Here is an 8,715-nt window from a genome sequence, read left to right as displayed (position 1 = left end):
AGGTGATGGGCAGTTCCTGGTTTCCCCCAGACATGATGCTGCCCCCACCATACTTCACTGTAGGGACGGTGTTGGGCAGGGAATGAGCAGTGTCTGGTTTCCCCCAGACATGATGCTGCCCCCACCATTATCACTGTATGGATGGTATTGGGCAGGTGATGGGCAGTTCCTGGTTTCCCCCAGACATGATGCTGCCCCCACCATTATCACTGTATGGATGGTATTGGACAGGTGATGGGCAGTTCCTGGTTTCCCCCAGACATGATGCTGCCCCCACCATGATCACTGTAGGGATGATATCGGGCAGGGAATGGGCAGTGTCTGGTTTCTTCCAGACATGATGCTGCCCCCACCATACTTCACTGTAGCGATGGCATTGGGCAGGTGATAGAGAGGTATTGGGCAGATATTAAAGCCTTTTATTCTGCTTCCTGGGCCACTCCAAGTTTTCCAGACTAGCCCAGAGCAGCACAGGTGCCGAAAACAGCTCATCACTTTGTTTGACAACTAGGTGAGAGACAGCCTGCAGGCAGTGGCTAAGAGGAACTTAACTCTCTTACTGGACCTTTTTCCTGTGGGTTGAAGCATCAAAAGAGGATATTATTTGAATGAAGTTAGTAACACATGTTTAATGTCTACTGTCAGGGACAATGTATTGTATAATTTACTCTAGAAAAGCAGGACTTTTTTTTATTTATGTTATGTCTGAGTGTAAAGGCTAAATTTGTTTTCTTACTAAACATTTAAGACGTGAGAAGCTCTGTTTAAAAGATAATTCTGTACCACTGTGTCTGACAGCTATTTTGCTGCTATTTAACTGGTTTTACAGAGCTAGTCTCCCAAGTTGTTATTAACCCCTTAACGTCGCAGGACGTGTATTTACGTCCTGCGCCGGCTCCCGCGATATGAAGCGAGATCGCGCCGCGATCCCGCATCATATCGCGTCGGTCCCGGCGCTCATCAACGGCCGGGACCCGCTGCTAATACCACACATCGCCGATCGCGGCGATGTGCGGTATTAACCCTTTAGAAGCGGCGGTCAAAGCTGACCGCCGCTTCTAAAGTGAAAGTGAAAGTGACCCGGCTGCTCAGTCGGGCTGTTCGGGACCACCGCGGTGAAATCGCGGTGTCCCGAACAGCTTACAGGACACCGGGAGGGCCCTTACCTGTCTCCTCGGTTTCCGATCGGCGAATGACTGCTCCGTGCCTGAGATCCAGGCAGGAGCAGTCAAGCGCAGATAACACTGATCACAGGCGTGTTAATACACGCCTGTGATCTGTGTAAAAGATCAGTGTGTGCAGTGTTATAGGTCCCTATGGGACCTATAACACTGCAAAAAAAAAGTTAAAAAAAAGTGTTAATAAAGGTCATTTAACCCCTTCCCTAATAAAAGTTTGAATCACCCCCCTTTTCCCATAAAAAAAATTAAACAGTGTAAAAATAAATAAAAATAAACATATGTGGTATCGCCGCATGCGTAAATGTCCGAACTATAAAAATATATCATTAATTAAACCGCACGGTCAATGGCGTACGCACAAAAAAATTCAAAAGTCCAAAAAAGCGCATTTTTGGTCACTTTTTATACCATTAAAAAATGAATAAAAAGTGATCAAAAAGTCCAATCAAAGCAAAAATCATACCGATAAAAACTTCAGATCACGGCGCAAAAAATGAGTCCTCATACCACCCTGTACGTGGAAAAATAAAAAAGTTATAGGGGTCAGAAAATGACATTTTTAAATGTATAAATTTTCCTGCATGTAGTTATGATTTTTTCCAGAAGTGCGACAAAATCAAACCTATATAAGTAGGGTATCATTTTAACCGTATGGACCTACAGAATAATGATAAGGTGTAATTTTTACCGAAATATGCACTGCGTAGAAACGGAAGCCCCCAAAAGTTACAAAATGGCGTTTTTTCTTCGATTTTGTCGCACAATGATTTTTTTTTCCGTTTCGCCATGCATTTTTGGGTAAAATGACTAATGTTACTGCAAAGTAGAATTGGTGACGCAAAAAATAAGCCATAATATGGATTTTTAGGTGGAAAATTGAAAGGGTTATGATTTTTAAAAGGTAAGGAGGAAAAAACGAAAGTGCAAAAACTGAAAAACCCTGAGTCCTTAAGGGGTTAAATACACAGGGTTTTCTTGAGTGTTATCCTTATTTCTTGGTTTCTGAGACAATATACTATAGGGTTTAACAGAGGGGGAAATACTGTATGCAGTAAGGACACAATCTTATTGACAAGTAAAGATTTTCCAATGGACGGAACCATATGTTTAGCTATCAGGGTCCCGTAAAATGTCCCCACAACAGTAAGATGGGAACTGCAGGTAGAAAAGGTTTTCTGTTTGCCGGTTGATGTTGGAATCTTAAATATGGCGAGGAAGATATAGACATAGGTGACAATGATGAAACCACAAGGGAGGATAAATAGTGGCAGAGAGAACAGAAAGACTTCCAGTTCGACATGAGAAGTGTCTGAGCAAGAAAGCTTTAGGAGAGCAAAAAGGTCACAGTAGAAATGGTCAATTATATTTTTATTGCAAAAATTAAAGTTGGATACTGGAATGACTCCTGAAAGGTTTAAAGTAAAACCCAGCAGCCATGGCCATAGTGAAAAAGAGACCGTGAATGTGAAGTCCATGATACTGGAGTATCTTAGGGGGTTACAGATGGCCAGGCATCAGTCGTAGGACATCACTGAGAGAAGAAAACATTCTGTTATAGTTGCCCCGCTGAAGAAGTATAGTTGGGTAATACACCCAATATAAGTCATCTTTTTTACTCCAAACAGAATGGCACCAAACATGTTGGGTACAATAGTGGTGGAAATCATGAGGTCGGAAAAGGAAAGATGACAGAGGAAGTAATACATGGGGGACTGGAGCTGTCCATTGGTGCACACTAGGATGATGATAAGAAGGTTTCCAATAATTGTAAAAAGAAAGATGATCAATAACAAAATAAAGAATATAATGCTTGTCACGATGCCGGCTGGCAGGTAGTGGATCCTCTGTGCCAGAGAGGGATTGGCGTGGACCGTGCTAGTGGACCGGTTCTAAGCCACTACTGGTTTTCACCAGAGCCCGCCGCAAAGCGGGATGGTCTTGCTGCGGCGGTAGTGACCAGGTCGTATCCACTAGCAACGGCTCACCTCTCTGGCTGCTGAAGATAGGCGCGGTACAAGGGAGTAGGCAGAAGCAAGGTCGGACGTAGCAGAAGGTCGGGGCAGGCAGCAAGGATCGTAGTCAGGGGCAACGGCAGAAGGTCTGGAAACACAGGCAAGGAACACACAAGGAACGCTTTCACTGGCACTAAGGCAACAAGATCCGGCAAGGGAGTGCAAGGGAAGTGAGGTAATATAGGGAAGTGCACAGGTGATTACCCTAATTGGAACCACTGCGCCAATCAGCGGCGCAGTGGCCCTTTAAATCGCAGAGACCCGGCGCGCGCGCGCCCTAGGGAGCGGGGCCGCGCGCGCCGGGACAGAACAGACGGGGAGCGAGTCAGGTAGGGGAGCCGGGGTGCGCATCGCGAGCGGGCGCTACCCGCATCGCGAATCGCATCCCGGCTGGCAGCGGGATCGCAGCGCCCCGGGTCAGAGGACGTGACCGGAGCGCTGCAGCGGAGAGAGTGAAGCGAGCGCTCCGGGGAGGAGCGGGGACCCGGAGCGCTCGGCGTAACAGTACCCCCCCCCTTGGGTCTCCCCCTCTTCTTGGAGCCTGAGAACCTGAGGAGCAGACTTTTGTCAAGGATGTTGTCCTCAGGTTCCCAGGATCTCTCTTCAGGACCACAACCCTCCCAGTCTACTAAAAAAAAATTTTTCCCTCTGACCTTTTTGGCAGCCAAAATTTCCTTGACCGAGAAGACGTCCGAGGAGCCGGAAACAGGAGTGGGAGGAACAGATTTGGGAGAAAAACGGTTGAGGATGAGTGGTTTGAGAAGAGAGACGTGAAAGGCATTAGGGATACGAAGAGAAGGAGGAAGAAGAAGTTTATAAGAGACAGGATTAATTTGACACAAAATTTTGAAAGGACCAAGATAGCGTGGTCCCAACTTGTAGCTAGGGACACGGAAGCGGACATATTTAGCGGAGAGCCATACCTTGTCTCCAGGGGAAAAAACGGGGGGAGCTCTTCTTTTCTTATCCGCGAACCCCTTCATGCGTGAAGAAGCCTGTAAGAGAGAATTTTGGGTCTCTCTCCATATAATGGAAAGGTCACGAGAAATTTCATCCACAGCGGGCAGACCAGAGGGCAAGGGGGTAGGGAGGGGGGGAAGAGGGTGACGGCCGTACACCACGAAAAATGGGGATTTGGAGGAAGATTCAGAGACCCTGAAGTTATACGAGAATTCGGCCCATGGAAGGAGATCTGCCCAGTCATCCTGGCGGGAGGAAACAAAATGTCGCAAATAATCACCCAAGATCTGGTTAATTCTTTCTACTTGTCCATTGGACTGGGGATGATATGCAGAGGAAAAATTTAATTTAATCTTGAGTTGTTTACAGAGAGCCCTCCAGAATTTAGACACGAATTGGACACCTCTATCCGAGACAATCTGCGTAGGCAACCCGTGAAGACGAAAAATGTGTACAAAAAATTGTTTAGCCAACTGAGGCGCAGAAGGAAGACCAGGAAGAGGGATGAAATGTGCCATTTTGGAGAATCGATCAACGACCACCCAAATAACAGTGTTGCCACGGGAAGGGGGTAAATCAGTAATAAAATCCATACCAATCAGAGACCAAGGCTGTTCGGGGACAGGCAGAGGATGAAGAAAACCAGCGGGCTTCTGGCGAGGAGTCTTATCCCGGGCACAGATAGTGCAGGCTCGCACAAAGTCCCCAACATCCGTCTCCAGAGTCGGCCACCAATAGAAGCGGGAGATGAGTTGCACAGATTTCTTGATGCCCGCATGACCTGCGAGATGGGAGGAGTGACCCCATTTGAGGATTCCGAGGCGTTGGCGTGGAGAAACAAAGGTCTTCCCTGGAGGAGTCTGCCTGATGGAGGCAGGAGAAGTGGAGATCAGGCAGTCAGGTGGAATGATGTGTTGCGGAGGGAGATCAACTTCTGAGGCATCCGAGGAACGAGAGAGAGCATCGGCCCTAATGTTCTTATCGGCAGGACGAAAGTGAATCTCAAAATTAAATCGGGCAAAGAACAGAGACCACCGGGCCTGGCGAGGATTCAGCCGTTGGGCAGACTGGAGGTAGGAGAGGTTCTTGTGGTCGGTGTAGATAATAACAGGAGAACTTGATCCCTCCAGCAGATGCCTCCATTCCTCAAGTGCTAATTTAATGGCTAGAAGCTCTCGATCCCCGATGGAGTAGTTCCTCTCCGCTGGAGAGAAGGTCCTAGAGAAAAAACCACAAGTGACAGCATGCCCGGAAGAATTTTTTTGTAGAAGAACAGCTTGTTTTTTGCAGAAAACATCCGCGAAGTCCATATAGGCCTTAGGGAGACCGGTTACTGGAGGAACCACAGAGTTACGGCAAGGGTTACTGGGAACCGGTTTTAGACAGTTCTTGGAGCAAGAGGACCCCCAACTCTTGATCTCCCCAGTGGACCAATCCAGGGTAGGGGAATGAAGTTGAAGCCAGGGAAGTCCAAGGAGAATTTCCGAGGTGCAATTGGGGAGGACCAAAAGTTCAATCCTCTCATGATGAGATCCGATGCTCATAAGAAGGGGCTCCGTGCGGAAACGTATGGTACAGTCCAATCTTTCATTATTTACACAATTGATGTAGAGGGGTCTGGCGAGACTGGTCACCGGGATGTTGAACCTGTTGACGAGAGAGGCCAAAATAAAATTTCCTGCAGATCCAGAGTCCAAGAAGGCCACAGCAGGGAAGGAGAAGGCAGAGGCAGACATCCGCACAGGCACAGTAAGACGTGGAGAAGCAGAGTAGACATCAAGGACTGTCTCACCTTTGTGCGGAGTCAGCGTACGTCTTTCCAGGCGGGGAGGACGGATAGGACAATCCCTCAGGAAGTGTTCGGTACTAGCACAGTACAGGCAGAGGTTCTCCATACGGCGTCGTGTCCTCTCTTGAGGTGTCAGGCGAGACCGGTCGACCTGCATAGCCTCCACGGCGGGAGGCACAGGAACAGATTGCAGGGGACCAGAGGAGAGAGGAGCCGAGGAGACGAAACGCCTCGTGCGAACAGAGTCCATATCTTGGCGGAGTTCCTGGCGCCTTTCAGAAAAACGCATGTCAATGCGAGTGGCTAGGTGAATGAGTTCATGTAGATTAGCAGGGATTTCTCGTGCGGCCAGAACATCTTTAATGTTGCTGGATAGGCCTTTTTTGAAGGTCGCGCAGAGGGCCTCATTATTCCAGGACAATTCTGAAGCAAGTGTACGGAATTGTACGGCATACTCGCCAACGGAAGAATTACCCTGGACCAGGTTCAACAGGGCAGTCTCAGCAGAAGAGGCTCGGGCAGGTTCCTCAAAGACACTTCGGATTTCCGAGAAGAAGGAGTGTACAGAGGCAGTGACGGGGTCATTGCGGTCCCAGAGCGGTGTGGCCCATGACAGGGCTTTTCCGGACAGAAGACTGACTACGAAAGCCACCTTAGACCTTTCAGTGGGAAACAGGTCCGACATCATCTCCAGATGCAGGGAACATTGGGAAAGAAAGCCACGGCAAAACTTAGAGTCCCCATCAAATTTATCCGGCAAGGATAAGCGTATCCCAGGAGCGGCCACTCGCTGCGGAGGAGGTGCAGGAGCTGGCGGAGGAGATGACTGCAGAAGCTGTGGTAGTAACTGTTGTAGCATAACGGTCAGTTGAGACAGCTGTTGGCCTTGTTGCGCTATCTGTTGTGACTGCTGGGCGACCACCGTGGTGAGGTCAGCGACAACTGGCAGAGGAACTTCAGCGGGATCCATGGCCGGATCTACTGTCACGATGCCGGCTGGCAGGTAGTGGATCCTCTGTGCCAGAGAGGGATTGGCGTGGACCGTGCTAGTGGACCGGTTCTAAGCCACTACTGGTTTTCACCAGAGCCCGCCGCAAAGCGGGATGGTCTTGCTGCGGCGGTAGTGACCAGGTCGTATCCACTAGCAACGGCTCACCTCTCTGGCTGCTGAAGATAGGCGCGGTACAAGGGAGTAGGCAGAAGCAAGGTCGGACGTAGCAGAAGGTCGGGGCAGGCAGCAAGGATCGTAGTCAGGGGCAACGGCAGAAGGTCTGGAAACACAGGCAAGGAACACACAAGGAACGCTTTCACTGGCACTAAGGCAACAAGATCCGGCAAGGGAGTGCAAGGGAAGTGAGGTAATATAGGGAAGTGCACAGGTGATTACCCTAATTGGAACCACTGCGCCAATCAGCGGCGCAGTGGCCCTTTAAATCGCAGAGACCCGGCGCGCGCGCGCCCTAGGGAGCGGGGCCGCGCGCGCCGGGACAGAACAGACGGGGAGCGAGTCAGGTAGGGGAGCCGGGGTGCGCATCGCGAGCGGGCGCTACCCGCATCGCGAATCGCATCCCGGCTGGCAGCGGGATCGCAGCGCCCCGGGTCAGAGGACGTGACCGGAGCGCTGCAGCGGAGAGAGTGAAGCGAGCGCTCCGGGGAGGAGCGGGGACCCGGAGCGCTCGGCGTAACAATGCTGAAGCTGTGAAGGTTTCCGAAACCCAAAAGAATTAATTCTGTGACTCTTGTTTGATTATTCGTAGTCATTCTGTAGGATGGAAGCTCTGATCTAGGACATAGGTATAACAGGCAGGCACAACATTAGTGTTATAGCATGCAGTATAGTGGAGACGCTGCCAAGGTCTGAAAAGCAGTTGTTTCATGGAGGACTATTAAAGGGGTACTCCGGTGGTGGGGGAAAAAATGTTCTCCAATCATCTATTGCCAGAAAGTTAAACAGATTTGTAAATTACGTCTATAAAAAAAACTTTACTCCTTATAGTACTTATCAGCTGCTGTATGCTCCTGAGAAAGTTGTGTAGTTCTTTCCACTCTGACCCCAGTGCTCTCTGCTGACACCTCTGTCAATGTCAGGAACTATCCAGAACAGGAGAGGTTTGCTATGGGGATTTTCTCCTGCTCTGGACAGTTCCTGACACGGACAGAGGTGTCAGCACAGAGCACTGTGGTCAGACTGGAAAGAACTACACAACTTCTCCTGGAGCATACAGCAGCTGAAAAGTACTGGAAGGATTACGATTTTTAAATAAAAGTAATTTACAAATCTGTATAACTTTTTGGCTGATTAAAAAAAAAAAAATTCTTCGTAGTACCCCTTTTAGCCATAGGCCAACATATGTGAAGATGTTTTAAGGTTTGTCCTTTTAAGACTGTCCAGGCATGCTGCGAGTTTAGCAACAGCTGGAGGCACCCTGTTTTGGAATCACTGGCGTAGAATACCCCTATGTCCACCCCTATGCAATCCCTAATTTAGTCCTCAAATGCGCATGGCGCTCTCTCACTTCGGAGCCCTGTCGTATTTCAAGGAAACAGTTTAGGGCCACATATGGGGTATCTCCGTACTCGGGAGAAATTACAATACAAATTTTGGGGGGCTTTTTCTCCTTTTACCCCTTATGAAAAGGAAAAGTTGGGGTCTACACCAGCCTGTTAGTTTAAAAAAAAAAAAAATGTTACACTAACATGCTGGTGCTACCCTTTACTTTTTATTTTTCCAAGAGGGAAAAGGAAAAAAAGACCCCCAAAATTTGTAACACAA

The 8,715-nt window shown here is 48.9% G+C and overlaps 1 pseudogene; it reads right to left on the bottom strand.

Moving 5' to 3' along the window:
• Positions 1–2,137: 2,137 nt before the first annotated feature.
• LOC130296936 (olfactory receptor 6-like) lies at positions 2,138–7,703 on the bottom strand (annotated as a pseudogene).
• Positions 7,704–8,715: the final 1,012 nt, after the last annotated feature.

The sequence above is a fragment of the Hyla sarda genome, chromosome 12, assembly GCF_029499605.1.
Source record: "Hyla sarda isolate aHylSar1 chromosome 12, aHylSar1.hap1, whole genome shotgun sequence".
NCBI lineage: Eukaryota > Metazoa > Chordata > Amphibia > Anura > Hylidae > Hyla > Hyla sarda.
Note: the sequence above shows the minus strand (reverse complement) of the source record. Positions and strands in the feature narration are given on the sequence as shown.